The sequence below is a fragment of the Carcharhinus amblyrhynchos genome, chromosome 9 (genome assembly GCF_965287045.1).
Source record: "Carcharhinus amblyrhynchos chromosome 9, sCarAmb.v2.hapA, whole genome shotgun sequence".
Taxonomy (NCBI): domain Eukaryota; kingdom Metazoa; phylum Chordata; class Chondrichthyes; order Carcharhiniformes; family Carcharhinidae; genus Carcharhinus; species Carcharhinus amblyrhynchos.
In genome coordinates this window covers 16,108,755-16,122,149 of record NC_137332.1, presented here as the reverse complement: position 1 = coordinate 16,122,149, position 13,395 = coordinate 16,108,755, and the positions used below count along the sequence as shown (strand labels likewise).

The window sequence follows — 13,395 nt, the reverse complement described above, 5'->3', positions numbered from 1 at the left end:
ATACACAACAGATCTGTTTGTAGCTGAAACAAGAAGGAAATGGGTAATATATTTGGAGACCTTTTGCTGGAACAAGAAAATGGACGAAGAAGCTTTATTTAATCTTAAATAAAATTAAGATTTGAGAGTAAAATTAAAAGATATTTGTCAAATTTGACAACATGAATTTGGCAAATGGATTCTTTTCACATAATAGAATCATAGAATCACTACAGTGCAGAAGGAGGCCATTTGGTCCATTCAGTCTGCACTGACCACAATACCACCCAGGCCCTATCTCTGTAACCCCACATAATTATCCTGCTAGTCCTCCTGACACTAAGGCGCAATTTAACATGGCCAATCTACTATATCCTGCTGTAATAAGTCCTTGGAAGCAGAAGACCCCACCAAATATTTACAAGCCTGACAACAGCAGAGTGTTTTCAGTTAGTGATCTACACTAGGGGTCCCAGAGGACCCAACACTCCTGGTTAAATATGTAGCAAGCGGCTTCCTGATTGACCCGTCAGCTTGGCCCTTAATCAGAGAATTCATATTCGAACAGGCCAACCTCAATTGCCTGATTAAAGTCATTACACCTGCACATCTTTGAAAGGCAAAAAGAGGTGAAATGTGTTGGTTGTTAACCCAGACGTCATCTCAGTCGGTCTATGAAATGGTGTCGGAAAAACAGAGTGAATAACATAGCAAAAACACACAAGAAGAAGCAATGTACAAATGAAAGCCGTGTTGCTGTATCTTGTTTCTGTTGGGATGCTGCATTTCTTTTCAGAGGGGTCTGTGTGTCTGATGTGGTTAACCAGAGGTAAAAGGGCAGCGTTCAAAAACGCACTGCCACTGAATCTCTACATGGTGTGAAAAAAATTGTTTTGAAATCACTTCTGAACACTACATAATAAGCTGCATTCAGGTACCTTGCAATACAGTCTCGACAGTACTAAGGAAGTATTGGTCAAAGTGCACAAGTTCACTTCTTAGATTTGGTTTGTGGCACACACCCTCCCGCTATATGGAAGATGCTCATAAAACTGAATTGTTAACTAAACAACATGGGTTTTGATAAATTAATCACACACTCTCTGCCGGATGTACACTACCCCACCCAAAAAGGAAGCCATTCTCAAAGTTTGTTTTTTCACAGTTCAAAATCAAAAGATAATCCACTGCTCATTAGTTCAGGATTAATTGGTGCTGATGAACATTAAAGTAAAAAGTTTATTTATCAGTCACAAGTAAGGCTTACATTAACAACTCAATTAAGTTAAGAACATAAGAACATAAGAAATAGGAGCCGGAGTAGGCCATCTAGCCCTTCGAGCCTGCCCTGCCATTCAATAAGATCATGGCTGATCTGTCGTGGCTCAGTTCCACTTTCCCGCCCTCTCTGTTACTGTGATTACTGTGACATTCCCCTAATTGCCATATTCTGGTGCCTGTTCGGATCAATGCACCCAACCAGCACATCTTTCAGACTGTGGAAGGAAACCTACGCAGGCATGGGAGAAACTCCACACGCACAGTGACCGAAGCCAGGAATCGAACCCACATCCCTGATGCTGTGAAGCAGCAGTGCCACCATGAACATTAATGGATTTAAACCTCTATTATTTAGGCATTATGGCATATTTGCTACTATTTTGTCTTCCCGTTCAGCAATCCAAAGTGAGCTTTTTAACATAGTTTTTGAAAAATTACTTTATTCTTCACACTCAGGAAACTCTCCATCATGTTGTGAGGCACTGCCACCCTGATAAATGACATAGACTTCGAGCAGAACTGGCAACTCAGGACTGGGCATCCATGAGGTGCTGTGAGCCATCAGCAGCAGAATTGTACTCAGTCACAGTCTGTAACCTCATGGCCTGGCATATCCCCCACTCTACCATTGCCATATTAAGCTGATCTTTCTCTACACCCTGTCTGTGACTAATATTATATTCTGCACCCTCGCCTTTCCTTCTCCCCTCTGTACTCTATGAATGGTATGTTTTGTCTGAATAGTGTGCAAGAAACAATACTTTTCACCGTATCCCAATATAGGTGACAATAATAAATCAAATCAAATCAAACTGTCTCATTATTACCAAAGATGTGGGGATGCCGGCGTTGGACTGGGGTAAACACAATAAGAAATCTCACACACCAGATTAAAGTCCAACCAGTTTATTTGATGGTTAAACCCACAAGTTGTGGGTTTACTAACACATAAACTGGTTGGACCTTAACCTGGTGTTGTGAGACTTCTTATTGTCATTATTATCAAGGCAGAGGTTCAATGAAGAGTGCAGAAGGGCATGCCAGGAGCAACACCAGGCACACCAAAAAAAAAATGAGGTGTCAACCTAGTGAAGTTACAACATAGGACTATTTATGTCCCCATAAGCAACAAATGTTAGACAGAGCTAAGCTCAGCAGACCTGTCACATCCAGTTGTGAATGGTGGAGGAGAATTAAACAACTCACTGGAGGTGGAGGCTCCACAAATATTCCCATCCTCAATGGCAGGGACCAGCATTTCAGTGCAAAAGAAAAGGCGGAATTATTTGCAATCATCTTCAGTCATATGTGCCGAGTGTATGATTCATGTCAGCCTCCTCCGGAGGTCCCCAGCATCACAGATGGCAGTTTCAGCCAATTCAGCCATGTGATACCAGGAAATGGCTGAAGGCTCTGGATATTGCAGTGTGCCCTGACAATATTCCTGCAATACTACTGAAGACTTGTGCTCTAGAACTTGCTGAAAAGTTGTTTGAGTACAGCCACAACACTGGCATCTACCCAGCAATATGGACAATTGTGCAGGTATGTCCTTTACACAGGAAACAGGACAGATTGAACCCACCCAATTACTGCCCCATCATTAGTAAAGTGATGGAGGGGTCATTAACTGTGTTATCAAGGGATACTCACCCAGCAATAACCTGCTCACTGGTCAATTTGGGTTCCGCCAGGGTCATTCAGCTCCTGACCTCATTACATACAGCCTTGGTTCACACATCGACAAAAGAACTGAACCTTACATCAAAGGCAGCATTTGACTGATTATGGCATCAAAAGCCCCTAACAAAACTGGGTTAAAGGAATCAGAGGAACCCTTTGCTGGTTGGAGTCATATCAGGCACAACGGAAGGTGGCTGAGGTGTTTGGAGGCCATCTCTGCAGGAGTTCCTCAGGGATTCTAGACCCAACCATCTTTAGCTCCTTCATCAATGCTACTTCTGACCATCATAAGGTCAGAAGTAGTGATGTTCTCTGATGACTACGCAATGTTCAGTACCATTCATGACTCCTCAGGTACTAAAGGAGCTAATGCCCAAATGCAGCAAGATTTGGACAATATCCAGACTTGGGCTGACAACTGACAAGTAACATTTGTGCCACTCAAATGCTAGGCAATGACCATCTCCGATGACAGAGAATCTAACCATGACCCCTTGTCATTCAATGGCATGACCACCACTGAATTCCCCACAATCGACATCTTGTGGGTTACCACTGGCCAGGAAATTAACTGGAATAGCCATACTAATACTGTGGCTACAAGAGCGGATCACAGGCTAGGTATCCTGCAGCGAGTTAACTCACCTCCTGATTTCCGAAAGCCTGTCCACCACCTACAAGTCACAAGTCGGAATACTCTTCACTTGCTTGGATGAGTGCAGCTCCAACAATGTTCAAGAAGCTCAACACATCCAGGAAAAGTAACCTGGTTGATTGATACCCCTTCCACAAACGTTCACTCCGTCCACCACTGATGAACAGTGGCAGTAGTGTGTACTGCGTACTGATGCACTGCAGCAACTCACCAAAGATCTTTTGGCAACCCTCAATAGCTACCATCGAGAAGGACAAGGACATTCCTGTGAACACCAGTAGCTGAAAGTTCCCCTCCAAATTATTCACCATCCTGGCTTGGAAATATATTGCCATTGCTGTTGTGTCAAACTCCTGGCAGCCCTGTGGGTGTACCTGCATCCCAGGGACGGTTCAAGAAGGCAGCTCACCATCGCCTTCTCAAGATCAGTTAAGGACAGGCAATAAATGTTGGCCAGCCAGCAACACTTAGGCCCCGTGAATGAGTGAAAGAAGAAAATTTGGGGGCATGATAGGAAACCATAACTGCAAATAACTGACAAGACAAAACTGTTCAGTAAGTTTATTTCTTTGGGAGCAGGCAAAATGACTTAGCAAAACTATGTCGGGTACCAGTGGATAAGTGACAGCTTTTCCATTCTGCTAGCAACACAAGTTCAACAGTAGTGGCACATTTGGCATTAAGGCAAGAGCATGAAGTACAATCTGTGCATACTTGGTGGGCTGATGTGTGGTTTCAGGCAGCACCTGTGTGCCTGTAGTAAACATACTTTGTAGAGTACCAGAAAACGACCAGACCTCCAATACTGAGGATGGAAGTCATTCCCATTAAGCTTTCTTGTCATTTATTTATTGTTCTGAATCCACAGAGGTTTAGCCATACAACCTGCAAATAAGTTGGCAGAGACTTTGAAGAACAAGTATCTTGCAATTAATGACAAATGGACAAGCATTCCTATGAAAAATTTTTGTTACCAGTGTCACAAGTGGGCTTACATTAAAACTACAATGAAGTTACTGTGAAAATTCTAGTTGCCACACTCCACTGCCTGTTTGGGTACACTGACAGCAATTTAGCATGGCCAATGTACCTAATCTGCACATCTTTCAGACTGCAGGAGGAAACCAGAGCACCTGGAGGAAACCCATGCAGACACAGGGAAAACATGCAGACTCCGCACAGTGACAAGCCAGGAATCAAACCCGGGTCTCTGGTGCTATGAGGCAGCAGTGCTAACCATTGCACCACCCAGCACTCTTTTGTAGATTATAAACAATCTATGGCACATTACTGCCTCTGAAAGATAAGATCTGGTCAGTGGGTCAGGGGGCTCTAGCATAGCAACATTAAAGCTTCAATCTTTTTTGAGGCAATTAATCTTGCTCAATAAAGCTTTTCGTTTGGTACAAGTCAGCTGAATTTTGGACGTTGGAGCATTGCACTGCTAGAGGTTCAGTCTTGCAGATGCAAATCCAGACCTAGTCTGTAACTTTTGAGCAGACAGAAAAGACACTAATTTAGAAAAGAGCAGGGTTTATTTACAATGTCCTGGTCAATGTTCATCCCTCAACTGACATCATAAAAGAAATTCAGTCATTATCAAATTCCTGTCTGTGGGAGCTTGTTGTGCATAATTTGTTGCCACATTTCCTGCATCGTCATGACTGTATTTCAAAAATATTTCATTTGTTGTGAAGATTTTGGAATGTCCTGTCGTCATGAAGTGTTACATAAATGCAATTTGTTTCTTCTATGAACTCAAGTTTGCAAAGGATACAATTTTAGCGTCTCTGCTGTTTGGCCATTCACCCCTTCTATTCTCTCTGTGGACAGCCATTAGCAGTCTTTTCCCCTGGTTTCTGTGGCTTTGACTCATCTTTCATTCTCACACCCTGCAGTATAATTATCTTCCACTTTCTAGGCCTTCTAGCTTTGACAAAGAGTAGTCTGGACTCAACGTCAGCTCTTTTCTCTCTTTACAGATGCTGTCAGACCTGCTGAGATTTTCCAGCATTTTTGCTTTTGGAACTCAATATTAATTCGATGTAAGCTTGGTTTTTAAGTGAATTAAAATCTCATTCATTACTTTTCCATCTACAGTTTATATTCTAAACAGTGATTTTGTTATTAGCAGGGAACAAAGCTTTTAGAGGCTGTAAAGAGATTGTCATGTTGATCGATAACATCCAATAAGTAATGAGGATATCAAATAAGAAGGTCTAACATTCTGACATGAAGCATTTTAATATGCACTGAGATAGTACACTGACAATTAAACATCTTATGCTTTTGTAACAGTCACATTGGTCACTGAATTGATGTATGATCTTTTACAGCCTTGGTATCTGGGTTGACCCCAAAATGAGTTTCCAACTGCATGTCCATTCCACCATCAAGCTTCTACATGGCTCGGTGTCATGCCTTGGGGCAACTTACTTTGTTAAAAGGACTATTCAAGCTTTTGTTGGAGTAGCAGTTGGCATACAGATAGCTCTATCTGTTGCCAACTGATCCCTCTTCAATCCCACTAGTTCTACTTCTCCACCATTTTGTACCTTCTGCTCAACTTCATTCTAGTTATCCCTTGCATATCTGCGTTGGTGCATGATTCAAGTTGGGGTAGTGGACCTTGGAGTTTAGATGATTTATGCTTTTCAGCGGTAGACCACTGGGATTTGTGTACTATTTCACAAGATCGGAAGGAATGTTGAGAGAAGAAATGGACACATCTGTTTGCAAACTGCATTCCAGGCATTATTATGCCCTTGTGGACATTGTATGCATATCATCCAAAGCATTTAATATATGATTAATTTGGCAGAAGTAAATTCTTCACTGCACAATATTAACTGTTGACAACACCTTTTAAGACCTTTCCTTCTAAATGTTTCACTTATTCTTTTACTCAGAATTTGTGTCTGTTCATGAGATTCACATCTGTCCCACACAATGTCCTGCTTCTACTAAGATAACTGATCTAGCCTAGTGTATGATATAATATAGATAATGCAATTTATATTCTATTTCTGCACTATTTCTTTATCATTATAATCTTACTAACATTTTGAGTCAATTTTTTTACATATCTTTTATGATATTATTCATGTTTTGTGCAATTGCTTACCAAGTTGCACACCCACATTCTGAAGTATCTGTAGGTTTTTAACATTATGATACTTTTTAAATGACGAATTCTCACATTGAACCTGATGAGATGGGCAATCAGCTGGAGTACTGTGTGCAGTTTTGGGCGCCGCACCTGCGCAAGGATATTTTGGCCTTGGAGGGAGTGCAGAGGAGGTTTACTAGGCTGATACCGGAGTTGAGGGGGTTGAGCTATGAGGAGAGGCTGAATAAACTAGGCTTGTACTCGTTAGAGTTTAGAAGAATGAGGGGAGATCTCATTGAGACGTATAAGATGATGAATGGGATGGATAGGATAGAGGTGGAAAGACTCTTCCCGCTCAAAAAAGACAGTAGGACTAGGGGGCACAGCCTCAAGATAAAGGGGGGGCAGTTCAGAACGGAGTTGAGGAGGAACTTCTTCACTCAAAGGGTGGTGAATCTCTGGAATTCTCTGCCCGTTGAAGTGGTGGAGGCTGCCTCGCTAAATATTTTTAAGAAGCGGGTTGATGGGTTTTTGATAAGAGAGGGGATTAAGGGTTATGGGGAGAGGGCGGGAAAGTGGAACTGAGCCACGACAGATCAGCCATGATCTTATTGAATGGCGGGGCAGGCTCGAAGGGCCAGATGGCCTACTCCTGCTCCTATTTCTTATGTTCTTATGTTCTTATTATCAGTGCCACCAGGTTTTGCAGGCTATGGTGTCTTTGCTTCAATTTTTGTGGACTCATTAGCAGTGTACAGGATCAGAAGGACCTTGGGGTCCGGGTCCATAGGACTCTTAAATTGGCCTCGCAGGTGGAGGATGTGGTCAAGAAGGTGTATGGTGTACTAGCCTTCATTAATCGAGGGATTGAGTTTAGGAGTCGGGAAGTAATGCTGCAGCTTTATAAGACCCTGGTCAGACCCCACTTGGAGTAATGTGCACAGTTCTGGTTGCCTCATTATAAGAAAGATGTGGAAGCTATTGAGGGGGTGCAGGGGAGATTTACAAGGATGTTGCCTGGATTGGGTGGTATGCCTTATAAGAACATAAGAAATAGGAGCAGGAGTAGGCCATCCAGCCCTTCGAGCCTGCCCCGCCATTCAATAAGATCATGGCTGATCTGTCGCTGCTCAGTTCCACTTTCCCGCCCTCTCCCCATAACCCTTAATCCCCTCTCCTATCAAAAACCCATCAACCCGCGTCTTAAAAATATTTAGCGAGGCAGCCTCCACCACTTCAACGGGCAGAGAATTCCAGAGATTCACCACCCTTTGAGTGAAGAAGTTCCTCCTCAACTCCGTTCTAAACCGCCCCCCTTTTATCTTGAGGCTGTGCCTAGTCCTACTGTCTTTTTTGAGCGGGAAGAGTCTTTCCACCTCTATCCTATCCATCCCATTCATCATCTTATACGTCTCAATGAGATCTCCCCTCATTCTTCTAAACTCTAACGAGTACAAGCCCAGTTTATTCAGCCTCTCCTCATAGCTCAACCCCCTCAACTCCGGTATCAGTCTAGTAAACCTCCTTTGCACTCCCTCCAAGGCCAAAATATCTTTGCGCAGGTGCAGCGCCCAAAAATGCACACAGTACTCCAGTTGCGGCCTCACCAATGCCCTATACAGCTGCAGCAAGACCTCCCTACTTTTATATTCAATCCCCCTCGCTATGAAGGCCAGCATCCCATTCGCAAAGGATAGGTTGAGGGAGCTAGGTCTTTTCTCCTTGGAGGGATGAAGGATGAGAGGTGACCTGATACAGGTTTATAAGACGTTGAGAGGTATAGATCACGTGGACTCTCAGAGGTTATTTCCCAGGGCTGAAATGGTCGCTACAAGAGGACACAGGTTTAAGGTGCTGGGGAGTAGGTACAGAGGAGATGTCGGGGTAAGTTTTTCACTCAGAGGGTACTGGATGAGTGGAATTGGCTGCCGTCGGTGGTGGTGGAGGCAAACTCATTGGGGTCTTTTAAGAGACTTCTGGGTGAGTACATGGGATTTAATGGGATTGAGGGTTATAGATAGGCCTAGGGATACGGTCAGTGCAACTTGTGGGCCGAAGGGCCTGTTTGTGCTGTAGTTTTCTATGTTCTATTCAACCAATGCCCAGGCTGCTTTAATGAGCAGCTAAATGGTTCATTAGTTGCTTAAAAAGCTTCCAAGGATTATAGGAACAGCATCAGAATTGATTGCTTGCTTTTCCTCACCTCTCATAACACATTTTCAACAACAGCAAATTTCAATAATCCCACTTTCTCACAACTTTGTAAATGGTTCATAAATTATCAGGCTTTTAATTTCTGAAAGAAATTAGGGTTATTTTACTCATATAATCCTATACATTTTGTTTTTCAGTGAGATGGCATGAAGACTTCTCATTTTTTTTCCCATACTTTTGGGTTAGTTCACTGCAAATATTGGTAAAATACCAATAAATTAGAATAGCATAAAGCATCAAATGCAAAATCATTTTGAAGTTTCAAATACTAACCAGATTTATAAAGTCCGTGTTCTTAACCAAAAAAGGATGAAAGATGAGGGGAAAAAAGGGTGAAAGATTAATAGTTATTTGGAAAGGGCAATGGGCAACTTGGTGCAGAAACTCTAAATAAATATTTTTTTCTGTTAGTTGGATATCATGTCCGTCACCGTGGTAAAGTGGAATTGTCAAACTACAACAGTACAATATTTACAGAGAAACATCTGTGACGTACTGAACATAACAATAGTTTTATATTACAGTCAGTGGCATTTCCAAACTGACAACCTTGGAAACACTTGGTGGCGTTGCCTAAATTCACAAGCTGAACAAATACACTGATTCATGATAAAGGTGAAAGAGAAGTCAGTTAGTTCAATTACCCTTGCATTTAAGGTTGAATACTAGGGTCTTAATCTTTAAAACCTTGTTGGAACACATACGGCCATGAAAGTACAATGGGTTAAACAGAATTAGGGAGATATGCAGATCACGATAATGTGTTTTACTGCAATAATAATTTCATGATATACCTGTTGGTAGTTTCAAAATCAAAAGTTTAAGTGCAACTCTACCATTTTCAGGTTGATTTAAGTTATATTCATTGTAATGAAATGTTAAAACACTTTTTTTTAATGATAATACTGAGATAAGATGACATTTTAAAAGCTAGATCAGTTACTGCATTATTGGCAACCAGCCAGACCAGTCTAATAAAAAGCCTTAAAGTGAGACAATTAAAGAATAAGCAATTAATCAAAAGATGTATTAGTAAGATTGGTAATATAACCTGTAACTCAAAGTTTCTACTGTTTTATAACTACACATAATTAACACTTGATTTTAGTAAACTAGTCATAAATCATGAGAATTGTGAAATATTGTCTTCCTGGGCAATTTGCAGTGATAAAACGGAGTTTGAGACTTTTTTAGCCTTGACTGAATAAATAGGGGCTTGTTAGACTCTCTCAATTATAAATCGACAGTTAAGTTAACTAACTACTGTCTGACAACTAGGCTAACTTATGGTGAGAGATACAGCTGAAGAGAAGTAATTGACTTAAGGTCAGAACAAATGCATAACGGGGGGGGTAAGAGGAAAGTCACCACGACGACTTTACGTTACTGAGGCATTCCATACATGTCTTCTCATGATTGTTAGCATAGCTGGTAACTTTTCCTTTGATAGTTGAGATGTGTGTTGGTGTTGTGCTCCTTTGTAGCAATCCAGAACTGACAAGCCAAATCACAACTGAAACTTGAGGATGGATATGTATAAAGTATTACAGAATCTTAACATTTGAGCTGTTACATGTATACCTTACCTACTAGCCTCTTGTGTTGCTGCTGTTACTTTTCCCATCGATAATTGGTTAAAATAAATCACAAAGAGCAGGTAGGAATATGTTTATTTCGGTCTTGTGTTCCAACATGATTTATATTTATTTTCAAAAAAAGTATCTTAATCATGACCAGTAAGTTAAAGTTAAATTATAAGTTTTGCATCATAGAAATGCATCATGTGGTGGATCCATTTCAAGAAATGATCCTTGCTGATTCTATTACACAGTTGGATTGAATCTGGGTGTCCACCGGAACAAAATATCAAATAGGATCAATCTTCTTGTAAACCTAGAGTAAAACCAAGGTACAATTAAACACTATTCACCTGAGCAAACATGCTACAGAAAAGCAAATACATTTAAGTAGCGAGTCAAATAATTCTAAACAAAGTCCAACATCAATGATGTATTGAATTGTCACACAAATACTCAAAATAGTTAAGGGGATAGAAGGCCCTGAAAATAGCTCTATATGAATACAAAAGATAGCAGAGAAAGCAGAATATTGGGAACAATGGCTGACACCTGTACTACAGTTAATTCATTGTGAGGATGCTACAGAAAAGTCCACTGGCTCTGGCCTCAATAAAAATCACAGATACTCAAGGCTTCACTGTATCTGAAAGGGTTGGTTATTTAAGAAAATGTGTCAGTTTTGTCCCCTGTAGGAAACACCTTCAAATAAATTATAAGATTAGTTTTAAACTATGAGGAAATCAAGAGTTGTGGGGAACAGGCAGAAAAGTGGAGTTGATCAAGACCGTGGTTTTACTGAATGGGACAGCAGGCTTAGGAGGTGAATGGTCTCCACCTGCTCTCATTTCTTTCTGTCATCAGTTCTGGTGAAGCAAATAGGATGGGAGAATGATTTGAATTATTATCATCACATATATCAACATATAGTGAAAAAAAGTATTGTTTCTTGTGCACAATACAGACAAAAAACATACCGTTCATAAGAGAAGGAAACAAGAGTGCAGAATGTAGTGAAAAGAGTTAGAGTGAAGTTTTAGAAGCATAAAACAAGAGTAAGAGATAGAATTACAAGGTATACTGGGCACAGCTTGCAAGAAGTTGCCTCGCTCTGGCGCCATCTTGGTGGGCGTGTGGGAGGGGAGGGAGAGGGGTGTGTGTCATGGCAATAAATCAAAACACAACCATAGAACAATAGAAAAATTGCAGCTCAGAAACAGGCCTTTTGGCCCTTCTTGTCTGTGCTGAACCATTTTTTGCTTAGTCCCACTGATCTGCACTTGGACCATATCCCTCCACACCCCTCTCATCTATGTACCCATCCAAGTTTTTCTTAACTGTTAACTTGTAAGATATATGGCACTTTTTAAACAACATTGTACTCAAAATGCTAAAGAAGGTCTAGCTTACCAATGAGAAGAATCAACATGCTTAGTTCCTCTTTCCACTCCACTTTCCCTCTGATATTCTCCCCTAACCTGGCTTAGTTTTACACACTGAATCAAACAAGGTTACAGCTCCCAGTCAATGGTGGCTATTATCAAACTAGTGCTTCTTCACTTATGAGTTGACTTTGGATTGGCACTTGCTTGACCTCATTCCCACACCAAGTCCTTTACTAAATATGGAAACAGCATAATGAAATGCAAATTAAGTTCTATAAAAAGTAATAAGTCTGATGGGATAAAGTTTGGTATACAGATAATCCATTCAATTGAAGAATGATAAATGCTTTACAAGAATGTTTACAGAATGTTAATTTATTCCTTGTCTAGAGACCTGCGCATACAAGATCCTACCTCAGCAGGACACAGAGAAAGATGGCTGATACCATCGGTTCATAGTAAATAACTCATTTTCAGTTAAAACAATTCCCTCAGTGCTGATTGTACAATACAGTCCCTCAGGTTAAATGAGACCATGGCAATAAATTATACAATAGCCAGGAGAGAATGCAACAAAAGTGAAATGATGGCACTGTGCAGCAGCACTGTTGATATCTTCACCTAAATGGTGATCGTCTTCATGGTATAAACAAAAGCATCTTAAGGGCTAACCACTGCCTATCAATATAGTAGAAAATCTGTTGTTTACCTCACAAAGCTGGTGCTGGAGTTTTTTGTTTGAATTGTTCAATCCTCTCAATGAAATTTCAAACTATTCTAGGCAGAAACCTTAAATGAGAACTATCCAATCTGAGTGTGGCTGCTGCAAATACAGGATGGTCGGCCAAACACAAGCAGCTGCAGTTCACCAACTCTCCAGGCTCAATCAAGTTTCATGCACAAGCAGGCAAACATAGGAAGAAATTTTTACAGAAATGACCTTTTGTCCATCCCTCGTTACAACAGAGATCCTATTCCCAAACTAAACAATAACCTGTATGTGAAAAACTACAATTGCTACATTTTATAATTTGCTACAGCTGGATTTCACAAGTGTTGAGAATTTTCTGAAAAACCATATATTTTATTCAATAAAGTACTATGGATCTATGGTGGGGCTCAATTATTCACCAAATTTATTAATGATTAGTTAATACAATAGCAAGCCATAAATCCAAGTTTGTTGATGACACAAGGACTGCTGGTACAATAAGTAGTGTAGATGGGAGCATAAAATTAGAGAGATCTTGACAGATTGAGTGATCAAAACTGTAACAAAGAGTTCCACACAGAAATTTAGCATGGTCAATCCATCTAACCCACATACATTTTTGGAGTGTGGGAAGAAACTGGAGCACTTGGAGGAAACCCACACAGACATGGGGAGAATGTGCAGACTCTACACAGTCACCAAAGGCTGGAATAGAACCTGGGTCCCCAGCACTGAGAGGCAGCAGTGCTAACCACCGTGTCACTGTCCACCAAATAAGCTGCAGGAACTGCAGGTGTATT

At 40.9% G+C, this 13,395-nt stretch overlaps 1 protein-coding gene across 1 annotated transcript in view; it reads right to left on the bottom strand.

Moving 5' to 3' along the window:
• Nucleotides 1-10,372: 10,372 nt before the first annotated feature.
• rpap2 (RNA polymerase II associated protein 2) overlaps nt 10,373-13,395 on the bottom strand; it is a 78,566-nt gene continuing 75,543 nt past the window's right edge. Inside the window, exon 12 of the mRNA XM_080195213.1 lies at nt 10,373-10,814. The gene's annotated coding sequence lies outside the window, so the exon portion shown is untranslated. The remainder of the gene's footprint in view (nt 10,815-13,395) is intronic.